An 8,939-nucleotide genomic window follows, 5' to 3' on the forward strand; every position below is an offset into this window, starting at 1 on the left:
CTTTTCAGCTCTAAATATATTGTCCTATGAAGTCATGTCCATTATAGTGAAAGCTTTAAAACCTCTGCTAGACAAGTAGAGATGACTAGTACTCCAAATGTGGCAGACCAATTTTAAAACCTTGTCTAGGACACATAAGTGCTTTATTGCCTGGCTCTGCTCTAAGCCTATGTTTCATGAAAAAATGGCAGTAATAGAACTGTTCAATAAATAATGTTATGAAGTCTATCATGGCATTCAATGCAAAGTTTTATATATATACATATATATATATATATATTTAATGATGATGAAGACTGTTATAGCTAATTGCCTCCTTATGATTGTTTGGCATAGAAACGAAATGAAGGAAAACATGTTTGAGGGGAATAAGCCAGGAAACAGGAAGCTGTTTAGTGCATTCCAGGGTACTCCTTAAGGCAACCCTCAACAACATCAAGATTATTGGTCCAGCATCTGTTTCTTCAAAGAAAGAAAAAGATCATTATAAAGTAGGGTTAATCGGGGGGGGGGAGGGAGTATTTCATAGAGATGGTGAATCTTGACCTGAGTGTTGAAGGAGTTGCAGAGTTTGAATACTGGTAATAAAAGAGGGCGAATAGAGAACATATAGTATAATCATGGGTTTTTTGTTGTCATTGAGTAGTTTCAGTTGTGTCTGACTCTTCATGACTCCATGTGGGGTTTTCTTAGCAAAGATACTTTGCCATTTCCTTCTCTAGCCCATTTTACAGATGAGGAAACTGAAGCAAACAGGATTAAGTGACTTGCCCAGGGTCATACAGCTAGTAAGTGTCAGGCTTAGATTTATACTCATGTCTGACTTCAGGTCTGGTGGCCCCATCCACTTAGCCACACAGCTGCCCAATGATCAAGGTGTATTGTGTCAGAAATTAGTAAGGTATAGTGGAAAGAGCCTTGGAGAGAAAGATCCAGATTTGTGACCTTGTCCTGCTACTTTTTGTGTCATAGAATCATACATTAAGAGCTGGAAGGAACCTTCAGAATAATTTGGTCCAACCCTTTTTTGCCTCAGAGGTTCAGAGGTTCCGAGGTTCAGAGAAGCCTTTGCTTGAGTGACTCAGGTAGTATGCAGCACAGATGATATTTAAACCCAGATCCTTTGACTCCAAAGCCAAGACTTTTTTCTGAACCAGTTATTTTCTGTGTGATCTTGAACAATCACTTTTCTTCTCTGACCCTCAATGTCTTTCTCTGAAAAATGAGATTAGATTAGAAGATCTCTCATGCTCTTTTAGCACCAACATTCTGTGATTCTGTGATGGTAGGACTAAAAGGTAGAAAGACTTAAATGTGCTAAGTATTAGGGATGTGGTAGGCTCTGAAATAAGAGAGTGGATGAAAATGGTGTTTTGTAGAAAATTAGTCTGCCATTGTTCTATAGGAGGGATGGGAGCAGGAAAGAGCAGGTAGTAGGAAAAGTAGATGGGAGACTTGAAAGGTGATGGGAATTTGAGTAGGATGGCAGATGCGGAAATAGAGGTTTGGTTCTGAAAGACACTAGTGAGGAGGTGTGATGTATAAAAAGGTCGAGAGACATAATTGCTAGGTAATCACTCATTTTAGTAATTACGGTTAGAGAATAATTAATAAAAGAATGGTCATTTGGCTATCTCTCATAAATCAAAAACCCTTCCTGGAGGCCTCTTGATGCTTGTATGCCCCGTGGGAGAGTGAGTGTTCCTGACAGGTGACAATCAACTCTGATTGATTAACAATTAATGAGAGGTGGACCTGTTCTAATGAGGGGCTGGGGGACTGACTTTGATCACTTAGTCTTGGACAAAGAGAATTATCTTCACCTAGAGCACCCACTGAGGGCAATGTAGACAAAGGGGTCCACCTCCGCTCAGAACTGTCTGACTAGAACACGATGGGTTAGAATTCATTTATCTATACTACAGTCTCTTTACCTTTTGATCAGGTCTAAGTTTTCCCAGCTGAGCAAGTATGACTCAAGATTTCATATCATCAGTCCAGCCCTTCAGAGAACTAAGCTTTGACCCTAAATGAGGAAATAGGAAGGGAAAAAATCCTGGATCTCCCCAATGTTAATAATTGGTTATTTAAAAATAATTTCTCCCAGGAGTAATTAGTAGTACAGTGGCATTACAACTTATGTAAGAGTTAGGTTCTCAAGTCAGAGCATAGGGAGAAAATTATGCCTGAAAATTCATTCAACCACTCACAGAATGCAGTATAATATCTCTTTACAGCAGTAGCTGGAAAAAGAGTAGAGTCTCTTTAAAAGAAGACTGTCTGTAGTACAGAGCTGATGGAGCTGAGATGATTGCTGTGGAAACAGTTGAACACCAATTTTATTTTTCACTTCACCCAGGTAAGCTATTGGTCAATAAAGTTGTGGGAAACTGAATTTCTATTCAAGTGGAAGAAAAAAAACCATAAATAAAGATTTAGCTGGCAGGAAAACTGATTAGGGGAAAATATTCCTGAAAGGGCTTTATATGAAAGTGTGATTTTATTAGATAATATACATGCCACTAGTCAATCAATCAATAAACATTTATTAAGCACCTGTTATGTGCTAGGCTCTGTGCTAAGCACTGAGAATAGAAAAAGAGGCAAAAGACAGCCTCTGCCCTCAAGAAGCTTACAGTCTAATGGAGGAGACAACATATGAAATATATAAAGCAAGCTATATAAAATATATAATCAATAAGAAGTAATTAACAGGGAAGGTACTAGAATTAATAGGGGCCGAGGAAGCCTTTCAGTAAAAGAAGAGATTTGAATTGGGATTTAAAGGAAGTGTTTCTTCTTCCTATTGCACCAGGAGGTCGAAGAAAACTCAAGCAAGTCAAAGGGAACACCATAAATACCATATGGTCTGTCTATCTGATTAGTAATGCAAGGATAGCCAACCAATGTTGTCTCTCTTATTAGATAGACCAAACTTAGTAGAATGACCAGCTTGTGGGTAAGATAAAGGGGAGATAATAAAACTGACTGCCTACATATGAGAGGTTAGGGAAATGGACTAGAGTAACAGCAGATTAATGTCTTCCATCTCAGACTGGGTTAGGCTCGTTCCAAAGCATATGGTCATTGAGTGGAATGACATTACCCATATGATTTAAATTGTTATTTCTCTCCCTGTTTTTTGCCATATGTTTATAGTTGAGTATGTCTATAGCTGAATTTGTCTAAATTAAATTCATGGATGATCTGACCCTATTGCTCTTGGTGATTGATTAGATAAAATGTTTGGGGGGAGGGGTATGGGCAAATGAGAAGCGGGTTGACTCCTAGATTTAAATAACAATGATCTTTGTCAGCCAGTTTTCAACTATTTAAAAAAAAAAGAAACTGGCTCACCTGAAATCTACAAATGTGAATTTCTTTTTGAGTTGGGACTTAAAGAATCTGTCTTGTGAACAGATTACTCATAATATTATGGAAAAATAAGTACAGAATTCAAGCCAACTACATTGATTTTATGCAAGCAAAAAAAATTTTCTAGTGGCAATTTTATCTCCATATTTCAGATAGGAATAAATCCTGCCTAGAAGTTTAGCGTTTTTTCTTTGATCATTATTACAAACAATTTCTACATGTTTTATTAAATTTTTATGGACGCATAAAACTATTTCGTCTACCCACATTAAGACTGACTCAGTCTATCACTTGATATGTCACCGACCTAAGCTCTGTATTTCTCCTTGGCAATGTAGGCTCGTTGGCTATCCAGTGGTTACTGCAAGGATAATTATTTTTAATTATAGTTTCATAATTTAACCAATCTGAGGTTATCTGAATATGGCATCTGAAGCTATTATGTGGCTAATGGTGTAGGCATTTACATAGCTCTGTCTTTAAAGTGATAAATCTATAATGTCTTTAACTCTTTCGCCAACATTAACTTCTAACATTTAAAATGTTAGATTAAACAATTAAATGTTCTTGACGGTGTCATAAATTTTATTTAATAGGCAATGTCTAAATCTGGACCTAATTCACCTTATTTTAGTTAATGTGATTTTTCCCACAAGGGGTGTTAAATGTAAATCTGTCACACATTTGTGGATCTATGTGCCCACATAACAGCCCCTTTGGAGGCTGACTTAGAATCATTCATATAAGCTATTATCATCCAGATGGCTAGACTAAGATGAACAGATGCAAATTGAAGCCAATTTATAGATCATAGGAGCATAGATCTGGAGTGGAAAGGGACTTCAGTGAACATCTGCCCCAGCCCTCTCATTTTACAGACAAGGAAACTGAGGTTAAGCATCCTACCCAAGGTCACACAAGTAATGTAAGAAGTAGGATTTGAACCTACAGTCTCTGACCCCAGACATATTGCTCATTTCACAATACACACATTTCTGTCTTGTACTTCTAGCTAGAGTTCAGGTAATATAGTTTCCTTTTTTAGGTGTCACTACGGACCACGAGAGGGTCAGTACTTTCATCATTTTTACCTCCCAACCAGAAAGTGATAGAGTTAAAATCCACCACAGAGAGTTGAAATCCCCTACTGGAACTTTCTCCTCTAGTCTGTCTTAGCTCACCCCTCCCTTCTGGTAAAAGGGGTAGAATTTAGGCTCTCCAACCTATGGACATACCTTTGGTGGCCCTAGCTTTTAACTGGCTCACTCTTCTAGGGCAAATCTAAGTGAGCCTTAAGATCAAGTTTTAAAGTTTTGCTTTAGAGAGTTATAGGGCCATTCACAAAACTAAACTGTGATTTAGTAGTCCTCAGGGAGGTCTTTTAACCTCCATGCCAAAATGAAAGGGCCTTAGTAGGGCCATCCCCCCTGCATGCTCTGATCTCCAATAATGACATAACCTGTAGGTGATGAGAACAAAATCATTTATGAAAAGAGAATCAAGCTTATAAGATACCATCAAAAGTGGTGGATAGGCAAGTGGAATACAGTTGAGGATTTTCAGCTTTGTCATAATAGGGAGAGGAATGAAAGAGAGGAAGAGAATGAAAATACCCCTCGCTGCCATGCTTTGAAGATGAAGAGGGGAAACTCCTTTAATGATCAGGCTGTTCTTCCAATTGGGTTAGTGCAGTCAGCTTACTGTATGTAATCAATCACACTGGGCACCCCAGGGGTAGCCAAGCTGCTTTTGACCCTATTTAATACTCTTTGCTCTGCTTCCTTGTGTCCAAAACTTTGCTTCTCTCCTTATTGTACTGTCTCCTCCCAAATCCTGCCCAACCCCTCCTCCCTCCCTCTAGGAGGCTTTTTATTAGCCCCCCTCCAAGTTTTCTAGAGGGGTTATGTTTGAAAGGGCTTTTATTACACATTTTAAAAGTAAACAGAGATAGTGTGGTATAGCACATAAAAGGCTAGTCTTGGAGTCCAGAAGACTTGGATTCAAGTCTAGTCTCTTACATGTGTCACCATGTTGTCAATCTACACTGGTGGAGGGAGTTTTCACTTTGGGATCTCCCTATACAAATGAGATCACAGGTATGGATCAGAAAAACAAAGTTGAGCAATTGACCAAAAATGTTGACAATGCAATTTTTCATTAATCCACTTTACAGCATTATATGTTTGCAAAGTGTTTGTAATAATACTTCTTAATTCTTCCCCATACCACTAGAATCATAGGATTGTAGATTTATAGCTGGAATGGTTCTCAGAGATCATATGGTTTGACCCTTAATAGGGTGTTCAGGGAGGTCTAGCACTGCTAGTGTGAGGGTTTGGCAAACCCTTAATAGGGCTGCTCAACCACTTTTGGCATTCACCTGCCACACTACTCTCACTTATGGCTCTAAGAAGCTGTGGCAGGCTCAGTGGCTACACCTTGGTAACATTGTCTTGGCAGATGGACTAATCCAGGCTGAGGGTAACCAACAGGTCTCGCATCCATCAGTAAGTTAGGGGGATGTCTATTCCAAGCATGTGAAAACTTCTGTTGGTGGAATGGGTAGATGAGAATAATTTGTTCCAATAACCACAAAAGCAGCTGAAGCAGGTACTATGGAGTACTTAGAGCTTGGCCAGACATCAAAGACGCCAAGGTCTTTGCTTGCCGGGCCGTCACCCGTTGTCTTGACTTTTGTCTTTCCACTGGACTTTGATGACTCTGGGAGAGTGAGGCTGATGACTTTGTACAATTCAGTCTCATTTAAATGCAATCCATGCACAAATCAAGACATTGCCTCATGATGTCATTGGTCCTCTTTGAAAACAAAGGATGAACAACAATAGATTGGGAAACTCAGGTCCAGAGTCCCAGAGAAGTGAACTGATTTCCATTGAAGTCAGTTTCATTGAAACAGTTGGTCAATGAACATACAGATCATGCAGGTATGAAATATCAGAGTCAAGATTCAAATCTAGGTCCTCAGACTACAAATGCAGTCCTTATTCCATTACTGAGATAGGGTCTTTGTCTTAAAAGTTAGGTCAGAATGGTACACTTTATATTACATCCATGGTCACAGAAGACACATGTAGAGGCAAAGGCAAACTCCAATTGCCCTGGTAAGAAATAACACTCAAGGAGTCTGGCCTTCATGAACCAAAGGTGAACTAATGTTGAGCCGTGTAAATCTTGTACCAGTAAGAAATGTGAGACCATTATTCTCTTTTGGGTAATCTCAGAGAGCAAGAATGTATTTCCTTGGCTCCTCCCCAACTCCACTATGGGTTCTGCTGTAAGTTTTGGAGTTCCCTCAATCTCATTACATTTATCCCTTGTCCTGGCAATCTTTATCTCTTTTCAAGGCACAACTCACATGCCTACATGAAACCTTTCCTGATCTCTCTACTCACCTCCCACTTCCAAGTTGGTAATGGTTATACTGCCCTACTTTGTCTACTGATCTATATTAATCTGTGTATCTTCTTCTTATATATATACAGATATATTTATCTGTATCTTCTCCTCCTCTTCCTTCTCCTCTTCCTCCTCCCCCAACACCTAGTAAGGTGTCTTGAATACAGCAGACACTTAATAAATATTTTTTACTTCAATTGAAACTAAGCTGGATTATATTTAGTAAACCGTATAGTACTTCAAGGGATTCCAGGCAGTTCTGTCTTTTCTGACACATATTCTCGTTATAATATTGCAAGGTTGTGAACCTTGGAAAACCACAGTCATGAGAAAATCAAAGTGGAGAGTGACCCAGATGACACTGGAGTGATGTGCTGTGGGGCTATATATAAGAAATACCTTAAGTGTTATAGAGGAAATATTGTAGCACTACACAAATAGTTACGGTGTATAAAAAGACACAGAAGAAGACCTCCACAAGTAGAGGATGATATGTTGGCTAACGTCCTCTACTGAGGGTCGTTGGGAGAATATTTGTTGTTCAGTCATGTCTGACTCTTTGTGACCCCATTTGGGTTCTCTGTTTTTTTTTTTTGGCAAAGATTTGCCATTTCTTTCTCCATCTCATTTTACAGAGGAGGAAACTGAGGCAAATAGGGTTAAGTGACTTGTACGGGGTCACACAGCTTGTAAGCAGCTGAGGCCAGATTTAAACTCAAGAAGATGGAGGAGCACGTTGGCCGGCTTCGGCGTCCACCGCATCCTTAGGGGCCTGGCCCCCACCTGAGTGGGAGTCGCGCCAGAGCCTCTTCCAGGCCCGGGACATCATGCTGGATTTCCACAGGCCTGCGCCCACGAAGGTCCGAGCAGAGATAACTGGAGGCTGGACCAGGTGCGCTCCCTGGGGCTGGGCCCGCAATGGACTGGCCGCCAGAGACCTGAAATGGACAAACATCAATCTAGAATTCAAAGTCTGAAACTGGATGATTCAGTTATAGAAGGAGTAAGTGACCAAGTCCTCGTGGCCATTGTGATCAGTTTCACTTTCATTGCTGCACTGATATACATACTTTTAAGAAATGCAGAACAAAACGTTCACCCTGATAACCAAGAGCTGCTGTGGGTGCTCCGGGAACAACTTCAGACACATCAGCAGGATGCACCTGTTGTTTTTCGGCAGCCGTTCTATACCGATATGTCCTGTCCGATCTGTTTACATCAGGCTTCTCTTCCTATTGAAACAAACTGTGGACATCTTTTTTGGTAGTACCTGCATTATTGCATATTGGTGATGTGGTTCGTGGCTTGGGGCCATTACTTGTCCAATCTGCAGACAAACGATTACCTTACTCTTACCAGTTTTTGGTGAAGATAATCAGACTCAGGATGTCTCAGAATTGCATCAAGATATTAATGACTATAATCGAAGATTCTCAGGACAACCCAGATCAATTGTGGAAAGAATTATGGATCTGCCCACTTTACTGAGACATGCATTCAGGGAAATGGTTTCAGTTGGGGTCCTTTTCTGGATGTTCCGCATCAGGATATTACTTTGTTTACTGGGAGCTTTTTTCTATCTGATATCACCCTTGGATTTTGTTCCTGAAGCCTTTTTTGGAATTCTAGGATTTCTAGATGATTTCTTTGTTATCTTTTTATTGCTTATATGCATTTCCATCATGTATCGAGAAGCACTAACACAGGCTAAACAGATGAAATCAACGAATGTTGCTTGAGCTTATGTGGAAAACCATTCAAAGGAACCATAACAAAACACTTGAATATCATTTTGCAGATTTAAAATTATCTTAGGAAATTTTGTTAACTGGAACTGTATCAGTGTATTGGCGGTTGCAGTACTGAAGCTAGATTTATAACTATCTAAGCAATGTCTATTTGTTCAGTAACTAGCTATATAAAAATAATATCTTCTGGAAAAGTCACTATGGGGGGGATTAAGTGAAAAGGAATATTTTTTATCTTGACTTTGCCTATCCCTCAAAACTAAACTAACTGGCTATGTAGAAAGTTATTATTAAAAATGCAATTTATCCACTACCTTCCTATAATGAAATATAAATAATTATAATGGATATTTTCTTATATAGTAAAATGTTACATAAAATTTTAAAAGTAAAGAAAAA

The 8,939-nt window shown here is 39.3% G+C and overlaps 1 pseudogene; it reads left to right on the plus strand.

Moving 5' to 3' along the window:
• The first annotated feature begins 7,735 nt into the window (after window positions 1-7,735).
• On the plus strand, window positions 7,736-8,531 carry LOC110194571 (E3 ubiquitin-protein ligase RNF170 pseudogene; annotated as a pseudogene).
• Window positions 8,532-8,939: the final 408 nt, after the last annotated feature.

Source organism: Phascolarctos cinereus, unplaced genomic scaffold (assembly GCF_003287225.1).
Source record: "Phascolarctos cinereus isolate Bilbo 61053 unplaced genomic scaffold, phaCin_HiC Scaffold_4;HRSCAF=312, whole genome shotgun sequence".
NCBI classification, from domain to species: Eukaryota; Metazoa; Chordata; class Mammalia; order Diprotodontia; family Phascolarctidae; genus Phascolarctos; species Phascolarctos cinereus.